This window comes from Orcinus orca, chromosome 18 (assembly GCF_937001465.1).
Source record: "Orcinus orca chromosome 18, mOrcOrc1.1, whole genome shotgun sequence".
Lineage (NCBI taxonomy): Eukaryota > Metazoa > Chordata > Mammalia > Artiodactyla > Delphinidae > Orcinus > Orcinus orca.
The window spans coordinates 65,196,074-65,222,990 of record NC_064576.1 but is presented as its reverse complement, the minus strand read 5'-3'; the positions used below and the strand labels follow the sequence as shown (position 1 = coordinate 65,222,990).

Sequence of the window (26,917 nt, the reverse complement as noted above, 5' to 3'; positions counted from 1 at the left end):
ACCTCAATACATAAGGCAAATACTAACAGCATTAAAAGGGGAAATCGACAGGAACACAATAATAGTAGGGGACTTTAACACCCCACTTTCACCAATGGACAGATCTTCCAAAATGAGAATAAATAAGGAAACACAAGCTTTAAATGGTACATTAAACAAGATGGACTTAATTGATATTTATAGGACATTCCATCCAAAAACAACAGAATATACTTTCTTCTCAAGTGCTCATGGAATATTCTCCAGGATAGATCATATCTTGGGTCAAAATCAAGCCTTGGTATTTTTATGAAAATTGAAATCGTATCAAGTATCTTTTCTAACCACAACACGATGCGACTAGTTATCAATTACAAGAAAAAAACTTTAAAAAATACAAACACATGGGGGCTAAAGAATACTCTAAAATAAGCAACAGATCACTGAAGAAATCAAAGAGGAAAACAAAAAATAGCTAGAAACAAATGACAATGAAAACATGATGACCCTAAACCTATGGGATGCAGCAAAAGCAGTTCTAAGAGGGAAGTTTATACCAATACAATCCTAACTCAAGAAAAAAGAAACATCTCAAATAAACAACCTACCCTTGCACCTAAAGCAATTATAGAAAGAAGAGCAAAAAACCCCCAAAGTTAGCAGAAGGAAAGAAATCATAAAGATCAGATCAGAAATAAATGAAACAGAAATGAAGGACATGATAGCAAAGATCAATAAAAGTAAAAGCTGGTTCTTTGAGAAGATAAACAAAATTGATAATCCATTGGACAGACTCAGAAAGAAAAAAAGGGAGATGACTCATCAATAGAATTAGAAGTGGGAAAGGAGAAGTAACAACAGACACTTCAGAAATACAAAGGATTGTGAGAGATTACTACAAGCAACTACATGCCAATAAAATGGACAACCTGGAAGGAATGGACAAATTCTTAGAAAAGCACAGCCTTCTGAGACTGAACCAGGAAAAAATAGAAAATATAAACAGACCAATCACAAACACTGAAATTGAGACTGTGATTAAAAATCTTTCAACAAACAAAAGCCCAGGACCACACGGCTTCACAGGAGAATTCTATCAAACATTTAGAGAAGAGCTAACACCTATCCTTCTCAAACTCGTCCAAAATATAGCAGAGGGAGGAACACTCCCAAACTCATTCTATGAGGCCACAATCACGCTGAGACCAAAACCAGACAAAGATGTCACAAAGAAAGAAAACTACAGGCCAATATCACTGATAAACATAGATGCAAAAATCTTCAAAAAATACTAGCAAATAGATTCCAATAGCACATTAAAAGAATCATACACCATGATCAAGTGGGGTTTATCCCAGGAATGCAAGGATTCTGCAATATACACAAATCAATCAATGTGATACACCATACTAACAGACTGAAGGAGAAAAAACATATGGTCATCTCAATAGATGCAGAAAAAGCTTTTGACAAAATTCAACACCTATTTATGATAAAAACCCTCCAGAAAGTGGGCATAGAGGGAACTTACCTCAACATAATGATAGTCATATATGACAAACCCATACCCAACATTATTCTCAATGGTGAAAAACAGAAACCATTTCCACTAAGATCAGGAGTAAGACAAGGTTGCCCACTCTCACCACTATTATTCAATATAGTTTTGGAAGTTTTAGCCACAGCAGTCAGAGAAGAAAGAGAAATAAAAGGAATCCAAATCAGAAAAGAAGAAGTAAAACTGTGACTGCAGATGACATGATACTCTGCATAGAGAATCCTAAAGATGCTACCAGAAAACTACTAGAGCTAATCAATGAATTTCATAAAGTTGCAGGATACAAAATGTATGCATAGAAATCTCTTGCATTCCTATACACTAATGATGAAAGATCGGAAAGAGAAATTAAGGAAACACTCCCATTTACCATTGCAATGAAAGAATAAAATATCTAGGAATAAACCTACCTAAGGAGACAAAAGACCTGTATACAGAAAACTATAAGACACTGATGAAAGAAATTAAAGAAGATACCAACAGATGGAGAGATATACCATGTTCTTGGATTGGAAGAATCAACATTGTGAAAATGACTCTACTACCCAAAGCAATCTACAGATTCAATGGAATTCCTATCAAACTACCACTGGCATTTTTCACAGAACTAGAACCAAAATTTTCACAATTTGTATGGAAACCCAAAAGACCCCAAAGAGCCAAAGCAATCTTGAGAAAGAAAATGGAGCTGGAGGAATCGGGCTCCCAGACTTCAGACTATACTACAAAGCTACAGTAATCAAGACAGTATGGTACTGGCACAAAAACAGAAATATAGATCAATGGCACAGGATAGAAAGCCCAGAGATAAACCCGTGCACATGTGGTCACCTTGTCTTTGATAAAGGAGGCAAGAATATACAATGGAGAAAAGACAACCTCTTCAGTAAGTGGTGCTGGGAAATCTGGACAGCTACATGTAAAAGAATGAAATTAGAACACTCCCTAACACCACAGACAAAAATAAACTCAAAATGGATTAAAGACCTAAATGTAGTGCCAGACACTATAAAACTCTTAGAGAAGAACATAGGCAGAACACTCTATGACGTAAATCACAGCAAGATCTTTTTTGACCCACCTCTTACAGAAAGGGAAATGAAGCAAAAATAAACAAATGAGACCTAATGAAACTTAAAATCTTTTGCACAGCAAAGGAAACCATAAACAAAAGATGAAAAGACAACCCTCAGAATGGGAGAAAATATTTTTAAATGAAGCAACTGACAAAGGATTATCTCTAAAATATACAAGCAGCTCACGCAGCTCAATATCACAAAAACAAACAACCCAATCCAAAATTGGGGAGAAGACCTAAATAGACATTTCTCCAAAGAAGATATACAGATTGCCAACAAACAGATGAAAGGATGCTCAACATTACTAATCATTAGAGAAATGCAAATCAGAAGTACAATGAGGTATCACCTCTTACCAGTCAGAATGGCCATCATCAAAATATCCACAAACAATAAATGCTGGAGAGGGTGTGGAGAAAAGGGAACCCTCTTGCACTATTGGTGGGTATGTAAATTGATACACTATGGAGAACAGTATGGAGGTTCCTTAAAAATCCAAAAATAGAACTACCATATGACCCAGCAATCCCACTACTGGGCATATACCCTGAGATAACCATAATTCAAAAAGAGTCATGTACCACAATGTTCATTGCAGCACTATTTACAATAGCCAGGACATGGAAGCAACCTAAGTGTCCATCAGCAGATGAATGGATAAAGAAGATGTGGCACATACATACAATGGAATATTACTCAGCCATAAAAAGAAACAAAACTGAGGAATTTGTAATGAGGTGGATGGACCTAGAGACTGTCATACAGAGTGAAGTAAGTCAGAAAGAGAAAAACAAATACCGTATACTAACACATATATTTGGACTCAAAAGAGAAAAAAAGGTTCTGAAGAACCTATGGCAGGACAGGAATAAAGACACAGATGTAGAGAATGGACTTGAGCATATAGGAGGGAGAAGGGTAAGCTGGGACAAAGTGAGAGAGTGGCATGGACATATATACACTACCAAATGTAAGGTAGATAGCTAGTGGGAAGCAGCCGCATAGCACAGGGAGATTAGCTCGGTGCTTTGTGTCCACCTGGAGGGGTGGGATAGGGAGGGTGGAAGGGAGATGTAAGAGGGAGGAGATATGGGGATATATGTAGCTGATATGTAGCTGATGTAGTGAATCATATGTAGTGAATCATGTAGCTGATTCACTTTGTTATACAGCAGCAAGTAACACAAGACTGTAAAGCAATTATACTCCAATAAAGATGTTAAAATAAAGAAAAAAGCACAAGTCACCTCTCTGCAGACTGGAGCATAGTCTTTGTCAACATCTTCATGTAAAAACCATGAAATCATTGCCTTTTTTTTTTTTTTAATTAATTAATTTATATTTTTTTGGCTTCGTTGGGTCTTCATTGCTGCATGCAGACTTTCTCTAGTTGCAGAGAGCAGAATCTACTCTTTGTTGTGGCGTGCACGTCTCTCATTGTGGTGGCTTCTCTTGTTGCAGAGCACAGGCTCTAGGTGTGTGGGCTTCAGTAGTTCTGGCACATGGGCTCAGCAGTTGTGTCTCATGGGCTCCAGAGCTCAGGCTCAGCAGTTGTGGTGCACGGACTTAGTTGCTCCTCAGCATGTGGGATATTCCTGGACCAGGGCTCGAACCCATGTCCCCTGCAATGGCAGGCAGATTCTTAACCACTGCACCACCAGTGAAGTCCCACTGTGTTAATAATACTGTTTGGTGCAGAGTGGATATAATTTGCTCAAATTCCTCAGGCTCTCAGTTCCCCCTCCCCTGCATCACAATTTTACTGAAATTACATTTTTACAGGAATGGGTTTTGATTTTATCAAGAAAAATATTCTTTAATTCACATGCTCCATTCACAATATAATTTGGTCTGGCATTTTGGTTAACATTTTATTTATCACAGGCACACGCTGAGATTTTGAATCTCACAGATATTCATTCTCTGAATCACACGTTTTTAAGCCTTTCAACATCAAATGTCAGATTCAATATAAAAGAATTTATATCATGTTATTACAGCCAGAAAGTTTGGTTTGTCAACAAGAGAAAGGAAGGACTTGGGAGAGAGGTGTAATGTCCTTATTCTTTGAACACAGCCTCCATGGAGCATTCCTTCTGTGCTCTGTACATCACCACTAGGTTTCTGGAGGACGGGGAGAAGACCACAGGTCAACACAATCCGTGTTCTCTCTTTTTTTTTTTTTGCGGTATGCGGGCCTCTCACTGTTGTGGCCTCTCCCGTTGCGGAGCACAGGCTCCAGACGCACAGGCTCAGCGGCCATGGCTCACGGGCCCAGCCGCTCCGTGGCATGTGGGATCTTCCTGGACCGGGGCACGAACCCGTGTCCCCTGCATCGGCAGGGGGCACGAACCCGTGTCCCCTGCATCGGCAGGCGGACTCTCAACCACTGCGCCACCAGGGAAGCCCAGTGTTCGCTTTTTGATAACAAGGACCTGCGTGCATAGCGACACCTGCTCCACCAGCCACTTCCTCCCTGGGGATGAGAAGTGGAGACAGAGGGTGTGGATTGCAGCAAACTGATTTTTCCAGCTTCAACTTTTCTTCCCCTTTCTCTCTCCATCTTGAATCTTGGAAGTTGCATTCATGGAAAACTCTGCCCCCTTCCCCTTACTTCACCCTGAGTTAGCCTCTATTTAGACATGCTTCAGGGATCTTGAGACAAATGCTCAAATATTAAAAGGTTAGCAGTGTTGAAATAGGTTTAATGTATGAGGTGATTCAAGAATGGAAATCTTCAAGTTGACTCCAAAACTATACTGGACATATAACTGTAAATTAAAGATATCCACTGATCCAGTTAGCCAGGCACAAAATCTCAGATGGACCCTTCTGCCTAGCTCCCAGTATCAAATTTGTTTTCATGTTTGTTGATTATATTTACATCATTATTTTTCATTTCTATTTTTACTTCCAGTAGCCTAGGTTAAGTTGCATTTACTTCCTGCTTAAGTGTAATTAATTACATCTTGTCTGGTCTTCTCTCTTCCAGGCACTGTTTTCTCTAACCCAGCCTACAATCTGCTGTCACATTAGTGTTCTCCAGTTGTAATCATACCATTTACCTGTGCTTAAAAACCTTCAAATACTACTTAATGTTTTCTGAACATTTAATGTTCAGAAATCAAGTTTTCCTAACATTTAGTTCTGATGGCAATGAGAGTGAAAGGATGGGGATTTCTCTGTATAATGACAACTTTGAGAGTGTTCCAAAAAATGTAAAATGGAGAATTGAGCATCTGAAACAATGGTCTTGCTCTTACTTTTGAACTGCTAAAACAATTCACCTTTATAGTCTTGTAAATTAAATGATATATACTAACAAAGTTAGTGTGCATAAAATTATTTTTAAGAAACTGACTGATAAAAAGAAAACATTGGGCAATATATCATTTACACTGAAAAAAAGTTTAAAATCATAAAATTTATTCACAGTCCCTATATGTGCAGAGTCTCTACAGGAGCTCAGTAGTGTGTGTAAATCTGCTTTTAAAGTAGATCCTTTTTTTTTTTTTTTTTTTTTTTTGCACATTGGAAATATTCCATCTATTTAATCGCCAGAATGTCACAAAATAATAGAGAAAAAGAAGATGGGTTTAGAGACACGGGGAATTCCTCCTGGCAAACTTTGAGCCAGAGGGAAAAACCAATATGAACAAAATTTGTGGTGATATTAACTGGAATAGGAAAGGTAGGGAATACATTTTATTCTTTTTTTTTTTTAACATCTTTATTGGGGTATAATTGCTTTACAATGGTGTGTTAGTTTCTGCTTTATAACAAAGTGAATCAGTCATACATAAACATATGTTCCCATATGTCTTCCCTCTTGCGTCTCCCTCCCTCCCACCCTCCCTATCCCACCCCTCCAGGCTGTCACAAAGCACTGAGCCAATATCCCTGTGCCACGCGGCTGCTTCCCACTAGCTATCTACCTTACTACGTTTGTTAGTGTGTATATGCCCATGACTCTCTCTCGCCCTGTCACAGCTCACCCTTCCCCCTCCCCATAACCTCAAGTCCGTTCTCTAGGAGGTCTGCGTCTTTATTCCTGCCTTACCCCTAGGTTCTTCATGACATTTTTTTCCCTTAAATTCCATATATATGTGTTAGCATACGGTATTTGTCTTTCTCTTTCTGACTTACTTCACTCTGTATGACAGACTCTAGGTCCATCCACCTCATTACAAATAGCTCAATTTCGTTTCTTTTTATGGCTGAGTAATATTCCATTGTATATATGTGCCACATCTTCTTTATCCATTCATCCGATGATGGGCACTTAGGTTGTTTCCATCTCCGGGCTATTGTAAATAGAGCTGCAATGAACATTTTGGTACATGACTCTTTTTGAATTTTGGTTTTCTCAGGGTATATGCCCAGTAGTGGGATTGCTGGGTCATATGGTAGTTCTCTTTGTAGTTTTTTAAGGAACCTCCATACTGTTCTCCATAGTGGCTGAACCAATTCACATTCCTACCAGCAGTGCAAGAGTGTTCCCTTTTCTCCACACCCTCTCCAGCATTTATTGTTTCTAGATTTTTTTGATGATGGCCATTGTGAATGGTGTGAGATGATATCTCATTGTAGTTTTGATTTGCATTTCTCTAATGATTAATGATGTTGAGCATTCTTTCACGTGTTTGTTGGCCATCTGTATATCTTCTTTGCAGAAATGTCTATTTAGGTCTTCTGCCCATTTTTGGATTGGGTTGTTTGTTTTTTGTTATTGAGCTGCATGAGCTGTTTGTTGGAAGATTTTTAATCACAGTTTCAATTTCAGTGCTTGTGATTGGTCTGTTTATATTTTCTATTTCTTCCTGGTTCAGTCTCAGAAGGTTGTGCTTTTCTAAGAATTTCTCCACCTCTTCCAGGTTGTTCATTTTATTTGCCTATATTTGCTTGTAGTAATCTCTCATGATACTTTGTATTACTGCAGTGTCAGTTGTTACTTCTTTTTCATTTCTAATTCTATTGATTTGAGACTTCTCCCTTTTTTTCTCGGTGAGTCTGGCTAATGGTTTATCAATTTTGTTTATCTTCTCAAAGAACCAGCTTTTTGTTTTATTGATCTTTGCTAATGTTTCCTTCATTTCTTTTTCACTTATTTCTGATATGATCTTTATGATTTCTTTCCTTCTGCTAACTTTGGGGTTTTTTTGTTCTTCTTTCTCTCATTGCTTTAGGTGTAAGTTTAGGTTGTTTATTTGTGATGTTTCTTGTTTCTTGAGGTAGGATTGTATTGCTATACACTTCCCTCTTAGGACTGCCCTTGCTGCATCCCATAGGTTTTAGGTCATCGTGTTTTCATTGTCATTCGTTTCTAGGTATTTTTTGATTTTCTCTTTGATTTCTCCAGTGACCTCTTGGTTATTTAGTAGTGTATTGTTTAGCCTCCATTTGTTTGTATTTTTTACAGTTTTTTTCCTGTAATTGATATCTAGTCTCATAGTGTTATGATCAGAAAAGACACTTGATATGGTTTCAATTTTCTTAAATTTACCAATGCTTGATTTGTGACCCAAGCTATGATCTATCCTGGAGAATGTTCCATGAGCACTTAAGAAAGTATATTCTGTTGTTTTTGGATGGAATGTCCTATAAATATCAATTAACTCCATCTTGTTTAATGTGTCATTTGAAGCTTGTATTTCCTTATTCATTTTCATTTTGGATGATCTGTTCATTGGTGAAATTGGGGTGCTAGAGTCCCCTACTATTATGTGTTCCTGTCAGTTCCTCTTTTATGGCTGTTAACATTTGCCCTATGTATTGAGGTGCTCCTATGTTGAGTTTATAAATATTTACAATTGTTAAATCTTCTTCTTGGATTAGTCCCTTGTTCATTATATACTGTCCTTCTTTGTCCCTTGTAATAGTCTCTATATTAAAGTTTATTTTGTCTGATATGAGAATATGTGCTCCAGCTTTCTTTGGTTTCCATTTGTATGGAATATCATTTTCCATCCCTTCACTTTCCATCTGTATGTGTCCCTATGTCTGAAGTGGGTCTCTTGTAGACAGCATATATATTGGTCTTGTTTTTGCATCCATTCACCCAGTCTATGTCTTTTGGTTGGAGCATTTAATCCATTTACATTCAAGGTTATTATCGATATGTATGTTCCTATTACCATTTTCTTAATTGTTTTGCATTTATTTTTGTGGGTCTTTTTCTTCTCTTGTGTTTCCTGCCTAGAGAAGTTCCATTAGCATTTTTTGTAAAGCTTGTTTGGTGGTGCTGAATTCTCTTTGCTTTTCCTTCTCTGTAAACGTTTTAATTTCTCCATCAAATCTGAATGAGATCCTTGCTGGGTAGAGTCATCTTTGTTGGTTTTTCCCTTTCATCACTTTAAATATGTCCTGCCAGTCCCTTCTGGCTTTCAGAGTTTCTGCTGAAAGATCAGCTGTTAACCTTATAAAGCCACATCTAGTCCTATTGCACTGAGGATGCAGAACACTAAGGGAAAATACTAAATTCAGCAAGAAAGAAAAGAAAGATCACATGCAAAGAAATCACAAAGAAAGCTAACTTGTATTGGAATAATGCATTCAAAATATTAGGTAATAAAACTACCAACTAGAACTTTATACTCAGCAGAACTATCTTATTCTTAATTTTTTTTTATTTTATGTCTATATGAGGTGATGGATGTTCGTAAACTTATTATAGTAATCATTTTATGATGTATGTAAGTCAAATAGTAATGCTCTACACCTTAATCTTATATGCCACTGTATGTCGATCATATCTCAATAAAACTGGAAGGAAAAGAATATCCACATATTAGAGGACTCATGCATTTCAAACCCAGGTTGCCCAAGGATCAACTGTAGTTTACATCACTTCTCTGTTCAGAATCTTCTAATGACTTCTCATTTTACTCAAGATACTTGTGTTAGTATAAACTCTATTCTTTTTCCTCCAGCTTGAATTGTTTCTGATAAGAAATGTGTCTTATTTCTCTGGTCACTTTTAAGAGTATTTCTTTATCATTGGTTTTCAACAATTTGATTTGGTTGTGTCTTGGCATATGTGTGTGTGTTGTGTTGTTTTTTATGTTTATCCTCTTAAGGTTCTTCGAGTTACTTAGGTCTTTGTATTTATCTCTCATCTAATTTGGAAAATGTTCAACCATTATTTTGTCAAATATGTTTTCTGTCCAAGTCTTTTTCCATTTATTTTTTACTCTTTTGCATGTATGTTAAACCTCTTTGCATTGTCCCATTAGTCACTGAGGAACTATTTATTTTTATTGTTTTTTAATTTTCTTTGTAATTTAGCTTTGATAGGTTCTATTTCTTTCTTCAGATAAACTGATTTTTTCCTAGTTTTCAATCTATTGTTAAACCTATCCAATCATTTTCAAAACTATCTTATCAATAATGAGTGAGAAAAATAAACCAAGAGAAAAAAAATGACACTGGGATAATACTATGAATAAACAATAGAAAAAGAGAAGAAGGAAAAAAGTCATAGAACGATCAAGACCAATTTAAAACGTGAATACAATGTGTGGAAAGATACAAAAAAAAACATTTCATGGAAGAGGAGATATAAATATAGTAAGTGCATGAAAAATGGCCATCTTCATTAAAATCTGGGAAATTCTAATCAACTGTAATATAATTTTACATTCATTTTTTTAACATCTTTATTGGAGTATAATTGCTTTACAATGGTGTGTTAGTTTCTGCTTTATAACAAAGTGAATCAGCTATACATATAAATATATCCCCTTATCTCTTCCCCCTTTCATCTCCCTCCCTCCCACCCTCCCTATCCCACCCCTCTAGGTGGTCACAAAGCACCGAGCTGATCTTCCTGTGTTATGCAGCTGCTTCCCACTAGCTATCTATTTTACATTTGGTGGTGTATATATGTCCTTGCCACTCTCTCACTTTTTCCCAGCTTACTCTTTGCCCTCCCTGTGTCCTCAAGTCCATTCTCTAGTCGGTCTGTGTCTTTATTCCCATCCTGCCCCTAGGTTCTTCATAACCACTTTTTTTTTGTTTTTTTTTGTTTGTTTGTTTGTTTGTTTTTAACAAAAGGCAGAGTTGCTGCAAAGTACCAAGTGTTGGTTAGGAGATACAGCAATGGGAATTCTATATACAGCATTTGTGGAAGTATATTGGTCTAAACACTTTTGAAAACAATGTGACACTATCTAGGTAATTTAAAAGATATGCATACTTGTGACCAAGCATTTTCAATCTCAGGACAGCACCAAAGAGAATCTCATATAAGTAGGCATCAGGAGGCATTTGCAAGAATATCACTGCAGTATTGATTTTAATACTAAAACTGAAAATAGTATAAAATTATTGATTTCTAATTTTATCTCATAGTGGTCAGAGAATTTATATGATTCCAGTCTTTTAAATTTAAGGATATGTGTTTTATGGCTAGGATTACGGACTTTCTTGGTGAATACATTATGTGCTCTTAAAAAAAAGATCTATAGGTTTAGGATGCAAGGTAGTTAGTAGTCTTGTTTATATTGTTTATGTCTTAATGATTATTTTGCCTATTTTTCTTTCAGCTGTTGAGAATGAAGTGCTAAAATCTCCAACCATAATTATAAAATGGACTAAATTAAATTTAATGGGGTTATCTATAAAGTTGGTTGCTGTTCTTCTGTTTAATTTTTGGTTTCCTTTGGCTTTTTCTTTCAACTGTTTACTTCAAGTACATATAAAATAGTTTATCATTTTTTTCTTGCCAAATTCCTTAGTCCCTTTTAAATCCCTTCTTTAGCTTCCTGAGTTGAATAATGTAGATAATTTGTTTTCCATTTTAAACTGTTCTTGACAGATATTTAACTTAGGATTTAAACAAGAGTATTCTTGAAAACAGTTGCTATCTTAGTAATGGCACTTAGAACCATCCTGCAGTATATCCAGTCACTTTATAGCACTTGATTGTATCTAGCACTAAATCTTATGAAGACATTAAAGGAATTTGTCAGAATCATGTAAAAAACTGATTGTTTGGAACAATAAAATTACAAATTCTGCATATTATCCTCTAGGTAAGAAGAGCAGTACTGTCAGTGCAATATTTTAAGTATCACTTTTCATTCTACTTGGCAGAATATGTTCATTAAAGCCACTGACTTGCCCTAGTTACTAATTGTCTGCCCTTTATGATTTATTTTTTCCTCTCTCCTCTTTTTATTCCTTCTCAGCTCTTACATCATTTAAATACTCAGTGATTAGCGCCATCATCAACTCCTTTTCTTCAACATGTTGATTTAATTTAGCATGTGCAGTTCACAGCTGCAAGGTTATTGATAAAATTTTGAAAAATAAGGATAGGTTTATTTTAGTACTATACAACTGGTAGACACTCTAGTTTTATGTGTTTCCTTTGAAAATGAACTGCCCAAAATCTTATTTTTCAACAGCATTCACATTTCTTCTACCAACAATATGTTTAACATTCTAAGACTCATCTAAATGGTATCTTCCCTGAAATTTTTACTTTTGGAGTTAAAAAATAGTATAGAAATCACTGCTGGATTGTACGTATTCATTAGTAACAACAGGTTTTTGGCAGCTATACAACATTATAATTTGTTATCTTTTAATGTGTTTATTGTTTATTAATATTCCTTAAGGTATTATTATCAATACCTTACTAATTTATGAATTTGAAAAATTACATATAGATTATTTCCTCATTTTAGTATCCCAAGAGGTAAGCAAGGGTAGATATTATTTATGCCTTATGGATGAAGGAAGAAAAATGGCTAATAATAGAATGAGCAAGTTGTTAAATGAAAAGAAAGACTAATTCTTCCGATTTCTTTGATCTTAGTCCAACATTATTAAAATAAAATGGTTATTCTGCATGATTTCTTTCTAATACATTTTGTGGTGCTCAAAGCTTGGAGGCAGTTAAAGAAAGGATTAGAAGGATCAACTGGGAATTCAGAATTCCTTAGATTTCACTCTCACCAATATTTTAATCTTTCTGAAGGTTTTATTTATTTCGAGAAATGAGAAAGTGTCAACCAAGTAAGTCATGCATAACATTGTAATTTGCCTTCATTTATTAATAGAAAACTGCATTTAGACATAATTTAAGTTTTGCTGTGACCAATATTAGAAAACCCATGCAAAAGTATGGAATAGAATACCAAAGTCAAGATCTTATGTACATTTCTAAAGTGTATTTATTCTACATTTTCTCAAGGTAATTAAAAAGGAATAAGGAAAGAGTATAGAAAGAAAATAGAAATGATACAAAGCAAAAAAGAAACAATAATGAAAACTGACACTACCAACATCTTCTATATTCCTGTCATATTACCTAAATGATGAATTAAATGCATAGTTATATGCCCATTTTACAGATGATTATAAAACTAAATTTCATGGAGATTAAGTAATATGTTCAAGGTCACTTATCAAAGGTGATAGAATCAGGATTCAAAACAAGGTCTTTCTGTCTCCATTACCCCTGATGTTTCCACTATACTGTATGGGGAAAGGAAGGGGACGCATGGGATGGAAAGAAAGACAGATAAAGTGTAAAATGAAAACCTAATGCGCAGCGCTAGCCAATTTTACATACAGTATTTTATTATTCACTACTTAGTTTGTTATTATCACTTCCATTTATTTTTAACGAATTAGAAAACTAAAATTCAGAAATTGTTATCTGTGTCCCAGGTCAAACAGTTGGTAAAGGGCGGAGCTAAGATTTTAAAATAGGTATTTCTACTCCTATATCTTAATGTCTCTTTCTCCTAAGTTCAGGACCCATATGCCAACAGTTAAAATTGTCTACAATGCGTTAGGTGGCTCAAAATAAATATGTCCTAAACCATCTCATCATGTTTAACCTCTCCTCATACCAGTGTGTTTTCTCTAGCTTGGTGAATTATACCATTATTTACCCAATAATAAGAAATATGAGCCTCAGGTGGATTCTTTTTTTTTTTTATTTAATTTTACTGTTTGTATACAGCAGGTTCTTATTAGTTATCTATTTTATACATATTAGTGTATATGTGTCAATCCCAATCTCCCAGTTCATCCCACCACCACCACGCCCCCCCGCCCACATTCCCCCCTTGGTGGAGTCTATGCTTTTACATTTTAGTACCATATTTTCAGAATGTCAGACTACATAAGATGATGTAATATGGGAACCCAGGTCTCTCTAACATCCTGTAAAATATGTTTTATTTTCTATAAACAGAGATATATGATCAAATAATATAATCACTATACTTTAAAGTAATAACAATAATAATAGCAAGAGCTAACACTTATAAACTCTTTGTTGTGTGCCAGATACTGTTCTCTGCACTTTACAGGTTTTAGTTCATTTAATTTTCGCATTATTGATGTTTTGCAGATAGGGAAACTGAGGTAGATAGAGCTTAAGTAGTTTGCTCAAGAACACACACTTCCTAGGAGGTAAATGGCCAAATTTACCTCCAGGTAATTGCCAGGCAATTAGTCTCCAGAGTCTATATTCCTCTAAGCCATATTGACTTAGTGATTTGAAATTGGTGAGGCTGATATACAATGGCCCATTTTTAGTTCCAGGAGTGTAAGAATATGAAGTGTATCCCTTTGAAGTCAGAATACTGAGCAGGGGACCAGAGAAAAATTCAGTATGACTACAGAGTAACCCTGTGCGACTTTATGCTTCTGGTTATTAGTGTCATCATATATAATATGAGAAATTTGGTTTGATAAACTTTAAGGTACCCTCTGTGCACTAAAATTCTGTATTAAGTAAATATATTAAATCTATTCTCTTAAAATCAATCAATATATTGAAATGCCAGAGTTTTCATTGGAATGCCTTTTAAGGCAAAGGGTGCTTAAATTCAGCATATGACATATTTTGGAAAAGTCATCTCAAATCCAAAAGTCACCTGTGTAGCTGTATATCCCGCTATAATGTTGACTCCATGAGAGAGAGAAAGGTGGGTCTGTTTTATTCATCACCGTCCTTTTAGTGTCTAGAACAGTGCCTGGAGAAAAGTGGCTGTCAAATCAGTATATCTTGCTTTTTTGAAAGGTAACTATTGCACTAATTAACCATTGGTAGGCAATAATTCATGTCATGTCCTTGTTTGTCATAAGCAGACCAAAAAATTGAATACTAAACACGAGGAAAATCTGTATTTTATACATTTCAGTCATGTTGGAAAGCACACTTTTAGCCCACATCTTAGTGAAAATTCTGGAAAAGACTGGAGACTATCAGGTGATTGTCTTAGTCTATTCTGGCAGCTGTAACAAAAGACCACGGAACAGGGAGATTATAAACCACAGAAATGTTATCTCTCACAGTTCTGGAGGCTGGGAAGTCCAAGATCAGGGGGTCATTATGGTCTCACAGGAATAGCTTTGCCACTTATTTTCTAGTCTCTACATTCTCTTTGAGAAAGACTGTTCTGAAAGCAGATAGAAACAGTTGTAAGTGTGAAAGCCCTTGATCATCTCCTACCCACTGCTTTCTCTTTCCTCATCCTTTCAGTGGCAGCTGGCACTGAGACATGCTCATAAGATAATTTAACAAGTTTTAATTGAAGTCATGTACAAATTTTGGGCTAAATAGTATAAACCTTTGATAACAGTACCTCTTCACATTTGTATAGCTTACTGAATTGACCTCACAGACATCATCTCAGAGGTAAGAAAGGTAGGTGCTGTCTTCCCCAGTCTTTCAAAACAGAAAAAAAAAAAAAAAACTGTTGGGAGACTACTAAGTACTGGGTATAATTGCCATAGAAGAAAATAACAAATTAAATATCAAGGGAGTTAATAGTCCCAGGGGTAAAAGTGCTCAGTTCTTGTTCTGCTTCAAGTATGGAAAACGGAGGATGCAGAGGTCCACAAGGGAAGATAGAGTTTTTGCAACTCTGACTGTGTTCCTAGGAATAAAAGAGGTTCAGAGCTATACACACTCTGTGTTGATAGTAATGAGGTCCCATCCCAGGCATCTCAGAGCCTGGAGCACATTAGACTGGTATCTGGGCAGAGGCTCAAGTGACCCTGAGAACATGGGAGCAAAGGAAGACATTTTGCTCTTTTCTCTACACATATTAAAGGGGGCTTAAAACACTCAGGTTGAAAGTGACAGATCATGTCTGTTAATAGACATGAGATCTATTGAAAATTTCAATATAATATATTTTGTATTAAAATTTTTAATGGATGTAACTGTGTTTGCATACGAGTAATGATAATTGTGAGCTATCAAGTCCATATGTTAATGCTGTTTTACATGCTTACATACATTAAGCCATAAGATAAAGGGGCAATTAGCTTTATATATTCCTAAATTTCATTTATATGTTTAGAAAGATGCCTTATTGTTTTGTAATGTTATGCCACAGTCCACTCTGTTCCAAGAAAGTTTTTGCATGTTTTCCCCCCATATCTGTTCATGGTACATTTGTATATTGTATGTTTGAAATAGACATATAATGAGACATCAATATCATACTTGTTATGGCCTTTTAGCTAATACATATGGCATCATTCATATCTTATTTACTTGGGATTTAAAGGTAAAAGTTTCTAATGGAAAATAAGAATTCGATAACTTTTTTAAAAAATAAGGTGTATTTTGTACCCTATCAATGCATTTAAATGATACTTTTACAAGTTCACTATCTGACACTTTCCTTTCTCAACACATTTTAAAAATAAGGTGATGGCAGTATCTTCCACAGTAAGCTTTATTTTGAATGTACAGACCCAAAGAATTTTTAAAGGATTTTCTTTTAGTCTTTTTTCTTTAAATCTAACTTCTAAGAACATCTATATTATGTCTTCTTATAATATAGAATTACAGTGTAATTTAATTATTCTCAAATATATAATAGGTCGCTGTATTTCCCATGTGTAAGATACTTAGAAATGTGATTTTTCACATATTTAAGCTGTAGAAAACAATAGAACTAAGCAGTCTTTTAAATTTAGAATATCTGTAGCACAAAGTCCTTGCCTTTTAGGACAATGATTTAGATTTTTATTTTTTATCTTCTGCATTCCTGTGACTAAAGTATTTTACCTAAATTGTTGTTTGTGAGAAAAGCTGAGAAGAAATATAGCTGCTTTAAGGAATTCGAGAGGAAAAAATTCCCATGCCATCTGGGTTAAACAAAGCCCTTGAGTGTGACTGAGCCATTTTGCACTGAAGAATATATGAAAAGACCAGAGAGAGGGTTTTCATAAATGTTCACGTTTGCCAAATTGGAACTACTCTAGGGATATTTAACTTATTATTTCATTTGATCTTCAAACCGACCCTGAGAGGTAAATCAATTGGCCCGTTTTACAGCATGAAGCTGAGGCTTAGAGCTATTACATATTTTCCAAGGTCAAGTGGTTATTAAGACATAGCTGGAATTCAAACCCAAGTTTTGACAAACCCAGAACATTTTCTACCATGCTATAGGCACCTGCTCATATGAATTGCTGACATATCCCTGGGTATTAGGACTATTAAGGTAGAGTTGCTTAAAGTATTATGCTATCCAAAATTAAAGGAGAGGATAGAGCCTTCTTTTATTAGAGTATAAATGCAAATGTCTTTTCCAAATCATATACCACCAACAGGAAGCCTGCAGAAATTAATAATTGTGCCAGCTATCAATCTTTTCATGCCTAAAATTCAAAATTTGTTACTCTGCCTACAGATGAAATGTCATTTTATAAAAAGCTAGTAATATGCACCCACAAGTTTGCCTGTCAACACCAATGAGCCAATAGCAAAATGCTGAAGCTAAAACTGAGTATAATATTAAAATCATTTGAACATACACATAATTACATAGTTTATTCAAACTGTGTTGAGTATTGATAGCATTTAGCTTTAGAGTGTACCAGAGGCTTTTGGAGTTAAAAAATTATGGATAATTATGACATTAGAGCTCATCCTGACATACCTAGTTGCAGAGGTAAGGACTCTTGAGAGCTAAAGAGAGAAGAGAACTGCTCCTGCCTGGCTAGAGGTGGGGTTGGCATGCAATCTCCTTGCTTGTACTTTCATTCCAGGGATTATCCAGTACTTTATCTTTAATCCCCCTCTCTGTGCCTGAAGTTGTATCGGGATTATCCACTTATTTATTTAAGTCTATTATAATTCATTCTAGAAACTAACTGAGACAGCTTACAAATAGAATTTTTAAAGATGGAATGAACTAAAAGTAGGAGTAAAAGAAAGAAAAACAAAGATTGCATTACAAATGGACACAGAAATGAGATGACAAAAAGTATACCATGAAGACCTATATATGTTGTTTTAAATTAGCTTTTAATTTGGCTGTTAACTTTGCAGTACAAATGCAAGAATTAACATTTGATCCCATAGGTAATTTACCATATCCATAAGGTAAGAAGTATGCTTACTCCGAAGGTAATGCTGTTCAGGGGCTGACTCACACTAGCTCAAATCATGTCACAGGATTCACTTTTACACATCTCTTCTCAACTCTGACTCTAGTGAGGTCACATGGGTATCTTGAAATCATCCACTGTGGAAGGGTTCAAACCATGGGAATCAGTACACGGTACAAATCAGGACTTTGTCCCCTGGTGAACTAGTTGTCAAATATTCACCAGCACACCATTACTTAAAGGTCTTTTCATTATAGCTCCCCTCAGTGCAGGCATGATACATCAAAGATACAATTCGGTAAAAAAAATTTTTCTTTATTAAAAATTAAAAAAGAAACCCTCATGGGGTACCAATACATTATAGTCTGTATTCCCTCATCTTGGTTGACAAGCATTGATCAAAGTATAGATTCTATAGAAAAAGTAATGGACCACACATGCTTCATGCCAGTTTTTTAAAAAAAATATTCTTCTCTGAGCTGAGTATTGACCCATATTGAGAAATAATTTGTTCAAGATAATAATGTCTGACTACTTGGAATCTAACCCAAAATAATAAAGCTGAGAGAATTGAGGTACCTTAAAAGGACAGGTAATCAAGGCTCTCTTTTCACTCATTCATCCCTGGTTTATTTCCACTCCTTCAAATTGGGTATTGAAGTCCCTACATTCAAATATCAGAGCTAGGAGGGAGGGTATCACCTAAACCTAGAAAACAAGAAAATGAGTGGACTTTTAGTTTCAGTAAATAGCTTTCTTGAGTTTATACGTTGTGTTGGTCTTAAGATACCCAGTAAAAATATCTCTAGCAGAGATGTATGGGGTACATTGCTATATGTTGTTAGTCCTTTTGCCTCTCTTTGTCTGTAAATCAAAACTACAAGATACTACTTTACACCTACTAGAGTGGCTATTTTTTTAAAAAAACAGACAGGCTTCCCTGGTGGCGCAGTGGTTGAGAGTCCACCTGCCGATGCAGGGGACACAGGTTCGTGCCCCGGTCCGGGAAGATCCCACATGCCGTGGAGTGGCTGGGCCCGTGAGCCATGGCCGCTGAGCCTGCGCGTCCGGAGCCTGTACTCCACAACGGAAGAGGCCACAACAGTGAGAGGCCCACATACTGCAAAAACCAACCAACCAAACAAACAAACAAAATAGACAGATAGGGAGTTCCCTGGTGACCGAGCACTTTCAGGGAACTGAGATCCTGCAAGCCGCAGGGCGCCTCCCACACCCAAAAAGAAACCCCACAGATAATAACAAATGCTGTAGATGAAGTAGAGAAATTGGAACTCTCATACAGTGATGATGAGAATGCAAAATGATCCAATTGTTTGAAAAACAGTCCGACAGTTCTTCAAAAGTTTAAACATAGAGTTACCTTATGACTCAGCCATTCAACTTTTAGATATATAACCAATTAGAATGAAAACACATGTTTACACAACTTTTACATGAATGTTCATAGACCCATTATTTATAATAGCCAAAAAGTGGAAATAACCCAAATGTCCATCAACTGAGCAACTGATCAAAAATGTGGTGTATCCATACACTGGAATATTATTCATCAATAAAAAGTTAATGCTAATGCATGCTACAACATAGATGGACTTGGAAAACAGTATGCTAAGTGACAGAAGCTAGTGACAAAAGACTACATATTGTATGATTGCACTACGTGAATGTCCAGAAGAGGCAAATGTAAGAGAGGAAGGATTAGTAATTCCGTAGGTTTAGGGGCAGAGGTTGGGTGTAAGTGGTGATTCCCTGCTACTGGGTATGAGATTTTCTTGGAGGTAATGAAAATGTCCTAAAATGTATTCTGGTGATGGTTGCACAGCTTTTTTAATATACAAAAGCTATGTATACTAAAAACTATTAAATAGTACCCTTTAAATGCATAAATGGTCTGTATGTGAATATTCATCAATAAAACCGTTATTTAAGAAAAAAGAGTAAACACCACAAATCTTCCAAGGAACTTATCCTCATCATCATGGCTATTTGACTCAATTCACATCTTTATGTTCTTGAGTCAATCCTGTGTCTCTAAATACAATTAACATCATGACTAGAAACCACAACGTTCATCTGAGGTAGAGAAAATTTGTTTTTTTCATCCTGGCGTCACCGCTTACTGTTTGAACTGCCTTTATATTTATCTTTGCAGGTCCTTCTCACTCCATCAGTCCATTCAAATGAAAAATGAGTAGATTAAACTTCATGGTTTCCAAGATCCCTTCTAGAAGTGTGATAGATCATAGAGGATGGGGTATATGACCAGATTTAAACAATGGATATTTTATGCCCTTTAGTAATAGATCTATTGTATAAAAAGTGATATAAAATCAATATAGGCACCTCAGTCAGACAGCTAAGAGGCAGTATTATTTTCTTACTCCTTAGCTAACTGTTAAGGATATCTTTAAGGTAAAAATTAACTAGGCAAGTATCCATTTATTTTTTCCCTATTTCTTTTTCTATAGATCTCACCTTCACCATTTGTTAGCTGTGTGACTACCTATAAAATGGGGATATAATAATACTTATCTTGATGACTTATCATGGCGACTAGTTGAGATAACCCCACTACCTGGAAAAGAGTAAATCTTCAGTAAATCATTATTTTCATCACAAAAGAAAAATCTTCAGTGACTAGGTTGTCCAGTACAAAAAATTCCATTCTCTATAGGACATTTCACACTCAGTTTTATTCACTGTGGACCAAGCTGAATTCTAGATTTACCTCATAAAATCTACCCAAACAGTAACATCTGTAGAATTCCAAGGACTTAAGCCAAAATCTCTCTAACTGACATCCTTCCTAGTCATCTATCCAGCTATGACCTTTGGTGTGCTAAAAGAATACTTTTATATGGGTCCTCAGAGGTTGCTTGCCTATTTGTTTTTATTCATTGATTATTCATCAGTTCCATATAAGTCAAAGCTTTGCCATATTGTGAAAACTATATATACTTCCTAGCAACTTTTTCAATAATTGGTCATAGCTTCAGATAACTTAGCATTTACATCAATAATTGAGAAAATTTTAAATATATTTTGTAATTGTATGGAGCTGGAATGGTTAAATAATGCTTCATTTATAAGAACATAATTATGATTACATGTAGATGCTCTGAAGATCACCATCTTCAATTCAGTGTTTTTGCAACTTTCACATAAATGGTGTGTTTATAAATTAGTTTTATTGGATTTTGTGTTATATTTAATTGTTTAAATGCTTGTCTTCCTCAATGAAATATAAGTTCCTGAAAGTCGGGTTTTATGTTTCAGGTAAGTTTTTTCAAAATATAGCATATATTTCATTATGAAATATATTTATAGTTAACATAGAATATAATTATTAAACATATATATCATTAATATATATTTGTATAGTTAACATATATTTATTTACAGTGTGTCCTATGCACTTTGGCATGTTTTTGATATATAATAGGTTAAAAGGTAAGCATGACTGTCTCTTTGCAGTTCCTAATCTATTTCTATGGAATATAACTGTTGAATGCTTATTTAATTTATTAGAAAAAATCATTAAGAATCCACCAAAATTAAACATAATATAATTGATTAATGGAACAAAATGTTCAAGGATATTTTATAGGTGACATCAAGTATTTTTATTTTTGAAAATAAAAAGAAGTTGGGACATGATCCTCTTGCAACTTGTTTGGTTTTTAAAGTAAAGAACAATATCAACGAATTTAGAAGAAATGAATCTTAGCTTTGTTTTTGTCACTCTGTAGATATGCGATGTTGAACTGGTAAGAGTCTCAGCTTCATTCTCTGTAAATGAGAGAAGTAGACAAATTCCAACATCCATTCCACCTGTAAAAGTTTGATGATTAAATATACTTTCCTAAAATAGTCTTCTTAGTTTCTCACAATTGAAGTTTGTTTTTCCTTACTCCCTAGGTACATTGGCTAAAAAAACATTTTCAATCAGTTTAGACCTTTCATTAGGAAAAGAAAACCTAAATGGAAATTGCTTATCAAAATCTGAGCAGGGGATGCAGCATTCGATGACAGGTAGCATTTACCTTCCAGAGACATGAAAAGCATCTCATGCTCTCATTTTTATAGAAAAGTGGCATGCCGCAGCTGCAAACCCAACTTTTGAACTTCGGAAATCCCTTCATTTTGCAAGCCTCCCACTAAGAAACGCAGCCACCTTCCCCAGGAGCTATAGCAGCAGGATGGGTCTACCCACTAACATGGGATGGAAAAGATAAACATGCATGCAATTGTGCATACAGTGACATGTTTCATGTTGCCTCATGCCCTCGGCTGCTATAAAGGGAATCTCTAATTTCAGGTGGTGGAAAGCGGGGAGAACACATGCATTTATTAAAGAGAACTTTAAATTCAACCCCCAAATATCTTCTTCTGTTGTTTACAAATCAGGCTTTAAACAAAGTTATTTAAATCTGCCACATCACTATACTAATAAACACACCAATATCTTGCAAATGTCATAATTTTCATGCTGAAAATTTGCAACTGAAAGCTCGAAGGGTGGTGAAATGTATGTCTTGAATATCCTTTTGCTGCCTGAATTTGGGTTATTTTTCAGCTCATTAATGCCTCAAGGAGAGGAAAGAATAGGAGTCAAAAAAATCTTCTTCAACTTATTCTTATTATAAGGGTAAAATACAAAGTTTACGATACCATAAAGAAAAATGAAAGAACTAGTTCAAAATTAAGAAGGTAACATCATTCATCGAAAAGAAGCCTTAGCCCCTTACCATTGTAGCCTCTAGTTTGAAGTACGTAGAAATTTTCTGCGAGACCCCTGAAGCAGCCTCTTGGAACTCCTGTTTAGACTGTGGGCCAAAGACTCAAAAGATTTCCTACAAAATCCAGCTTAATGAGCATCTTTGGGAATGTACTGCTTAGACAGTATTTCCTAGTTATCTGGTTAACCATAAGCCTTTAATTCCTCACCTTGATCCCCGCCCCTCACTTCTCTTTCTCACACACACAGGTATGTACACAACTGTTAAATATTAGCACTGTGGTATATTGCAAAGAGTGCTATAATGGAAACTTTTTAAAATGTGTTTTTTACTATTTTATTCACCGCTAACTGTGTGTGATGTTTTACGCAAGCAAACCAGCTCTTTGAGCTTCCTTTTCTCCTTTCAAAATAGAAATACATTTTATATTTGTTCATCAGGGTGTTATGAGGTGATGTCTGACAGTACTGAGTGACATTAGTAAGAACCCCAAGTCAATGTACTTATGCCTTAGGAGAGAAAAAAATAACAGTAACTCATAATCTCACAATTCAGCTTAAATTAGTACATTCTGCATTGGATAAGCTTTGATACTTTTTTGTATATAAGCAATAGCGGATCGATTAAATTTCAGTAACATTCTGTGGCAAGCTAGAATTAATTTTCAAACTCATTTTCAACGGTCTAAATCAAAGTTTCAACAAAGAAGAGTAGGAAGGGTTGATAATGGGAAAAAATTCATTGTGCTTTAGTGTGTAGAATTTAGAGGTAGAAGGATTTTAACTCAAATTATTTCTGCCACTTATGAATTACATAACCTTGGAAAACTTTGTTAATACTTATACCCCAATTTCTCTTTTGTAAAATAAGGATGATAATATGTGTGCTTAAGGCTGAGCCTGGGCAGGGTTGTCTTGTAAAATAATCCTTTAATAATAAAGGGATGAAAAAGGTACAGAATCCATGGAAGGAAGTTGCAGGCTCTCTTGTCTTCAGTGGGGAGGATGAATAAGAGGCTAATGTTAATCCAATGCAATTTTGACTTCATGAACTGCTAGTCTTATGTGAGACCATTACCTAGGGATTGGATTATTCCTGTGTGTGTTCTCTTTTTCATTTCTATTTCCAATTCGTTTTATCATTTATTCTGTTTCCACCAAATAACTCTTACTTACTTGTAGTTTCAACTTTTACCTTACTTTATATCGTGTATAATGTAACATAAGTTTCCCAGTTTTTCTCATGATTTTAAGCTGCTGATCCCAAGGAACTGTCTTTCTATCTTAATATGCCCTACTTCAATTTCCAAGACAAAGAAATGTGACTGTACCTGCTTATATTTTATTCAAAATATGGCATTACGGGCTTCCCTGGTGGCATAGTGGTTGAGAGTCCGCCTGCCGATGCAGGGGACACGGGTTCGTGCCCCGGTTCGGGAAGATCCCACATGCCACGGAGCGGCTGGGCCTGTGAGCCATGGCCGCTGAGCCTGCGCGTCCGGAGCCTGCGCTCTGCAACGGGAGAGGCCACAACAGTGAGAGGCCCGCGTACCGCAAAATATGGCATTATTGGTGACTTGCTACGGTTTGGATTGGATGTCGAGTCTCAAATCCACACTTGGGCCAGTCAACAAATGCCTGGATGTAAAAAGGAGGGAAGATGTGCTCTTATGGTACCAACTGCCTTTTCTGGCTGCCCCTTGAGTTGGTGATTTTGGGCAGAGTCAAATTTTCTTAGAATTAGCTTACAGGTATCTTGAGTGAATGTCAGATGAGATAATTATTAAATTTAAAGTCCAGCCATGCTAGGTACACAATAAATGTACTTATTATTACTACTATTGTTATTATAATTAAAAATTGTTAGTTGAGGACTATTTTAGTCAAAAACTGTGGTGGAAAAATACTAAGAAAAATATGTAGTTTCTTTTAAAGGAGATGGTAGATATTTTGATGCCCAAGTATGAATTTGAGAATAAATTTTACCTTATAGTGTATTTTATATTCATTGCAAATTAGGAAAAAAGAAAACTTGCACACTGACGATTCTATGTATTTCTTTACTTATCCGTAAGAAGTTCTAGTTACAACTTGACATATATGATTTGTAGGTGTTATTAGTTTCTAGGGAACTCTAGGAAATAGTACCTTCTATGTTAGTTTGGAAATAGGGAAAAGGGCTTTCTTTTACTCTTCTTCTAGCAGAAAATCAATTTTTAATTATAGAATAAATATGCAAAGGATAATTCAAAGAAGGAAGCAAATGTCAAGTGCTCATATTAGTGAATGAATATTTCTGTATATGTAAGTCACCACAATAAGTCTAGTTAACATATGTCACCATACATTGTTATAAACTTGTTTTTTGTGATGAGAACTTTTAATATGTACTCTCTTAGCAACTTTTAAATATGCAATACAGTATTATTAACCATAATCACCATGCTGTACATTACATCCCCATGATTTGTTTATTTTATAACTCAAGTTTGTACATTTTGGCCCCCTTCACCCATTTCCACCCCCCTCCCCGATCTCTCATCTCTGGCAACCACTGATCTGTTCTCTGTGTCTATGGTTTGTTTTTTGTTTAGATTGCACATATAAGTGAGATCATTTGGTATTTATCTTGTCTTTCTCTCCTTTTTTTTTTCTTTTGACCGCATGGCATGGCATGAGGGATCTTAGTTCCCCAACCAGTGATAGAACCCTTGCCCCCTGCAGTGGAAGTGCAGAGCCCTAACCACTGGACCACCAGGGAGTTCCCTGTCTTTCTCCTTTGGATTTGTTTTGAAGTAATCTAGTGTGCTGGAGAGATAGATCTATGAGAGGAGAGATAACACAATTGGCACATTCTGCAGCATGTAATTAGAATCCTGGCAGAGCCCTCTGGCTACTTAAATTAGCAGACACCCTACTTTACTAGGGACACGGTAGTAACAATGCATTCATGTAGCAATGCTCTTCTTTCTTTAAAATAAAAAGGAAATTAAGAAGTGAACTTTGTGTGCATGCGCGCACACACACACACACACACACACACGCACACACATACACACTAGTAAAAGTTGGCTGGTGACATGAAATTCTAGTAGTTCAGCCAGAGTAGGAGCTCTGGTGCCTGCAGTTCATGGTCCTGGTCCATGGTTTGCCAGTGCCCATCAATTATCAATTCTTACAAAAAAGCTCATACAAGTATATAACTCATCTTTTAGGATTCTTCTTGTTCCAGAATGAAGGTAACCAAAGCAGAATAAACGAACGTTTAAAAATTGTTTCCTGATCAAAATAATGGATGAATGTGCAAGCATTTACAGGAGATTCAGGAGCAAAGTAAAATGGTACTCCATTTTCTCTCCCCAAGAACAAAGTGAGATGAGAAGATGACAGGGCAAAATTGATATTTCCCAAGGAAAGGCCTGTCTGTTAAAAGCTGTGTGGTTCTTATAAAATTTATATTAAAAAAAAAAACCAGGGATGAAGCTAGGTAACAATTTGGGTCATCACTGCCCACTTTTATGAATCAGAAATAACGGTCTTTAAGATTAAAAATATCTTGAAATTTAACTATTTTTTAAAAATTTGAGACAGCCCCAAACCTCATCACCTCAGTAATGAAGCTTTGTTACTCTATTGCATCCCAAGTCCAAACAGAAACACTCACTAATTGTGTCACTCTTTTCATTTTTCTCTAAAACAGTGAGGGCTCTGAGTATTAGTTACTAATGATCTGACTAGTCCATTATATGTATCATTTTCTTTGATGTGTCTCATTTTAAACAAATTGTCTGTATTTAAACTCAAAAATACAAATCATAAAGAAAAAAGTCATCCTTTTCAGAGACTTAATCATTGCTTTATTTGACTATTCTGAATTCCTGGTACATCACAAATGCAATGAATCTGTTTAAAAATTGACTCTTCAATATTTTAAAAATATTTATGGTATAAAGCGGGGTGAAGTGTATTTTAAAGGACTAAGATTTCCCTACATTTCAATGATACAGGAGGAGAAGAACAGCAGTTGCCTCCTGAATGTTACTTGATGGGTTTGAAACATGACTTTTTCCACTTACAAACAGTGTGGAGTTGGACAAGTCAATTTAACCCTTAAATTGTCTTATGTGTAAAATGGGAGCAAAAGTAATATCTACTTCATAATGTTGT

The 26,917-nt window shown here is 35.6% G+C and overlaps 1 long non-coding RNA gene across 1 annotated transcript in view; it reads right to left on the bottom strand.

The window, feature by feature from the left end:
- LOC125961989 (uncharacterized) overlaps positions 1 to 6,403 on the bottom strand; it is a 67,367-nt gene extending 60,964 nt beyond the window's left edge. The window contains exon 1 of the long non-coding RNA XR_007473242.1: positions 6,319 to 6,403. This is a non-coding gene — a long non-coding RNA (uncharacterized LOC125961989). The remainder of the gene's footprint in view (positions 1 to 6,318) is intronic.
- Between the last annotated feature and the right edge of the window lie 20,514 nt (positions 6,404 to 26,917).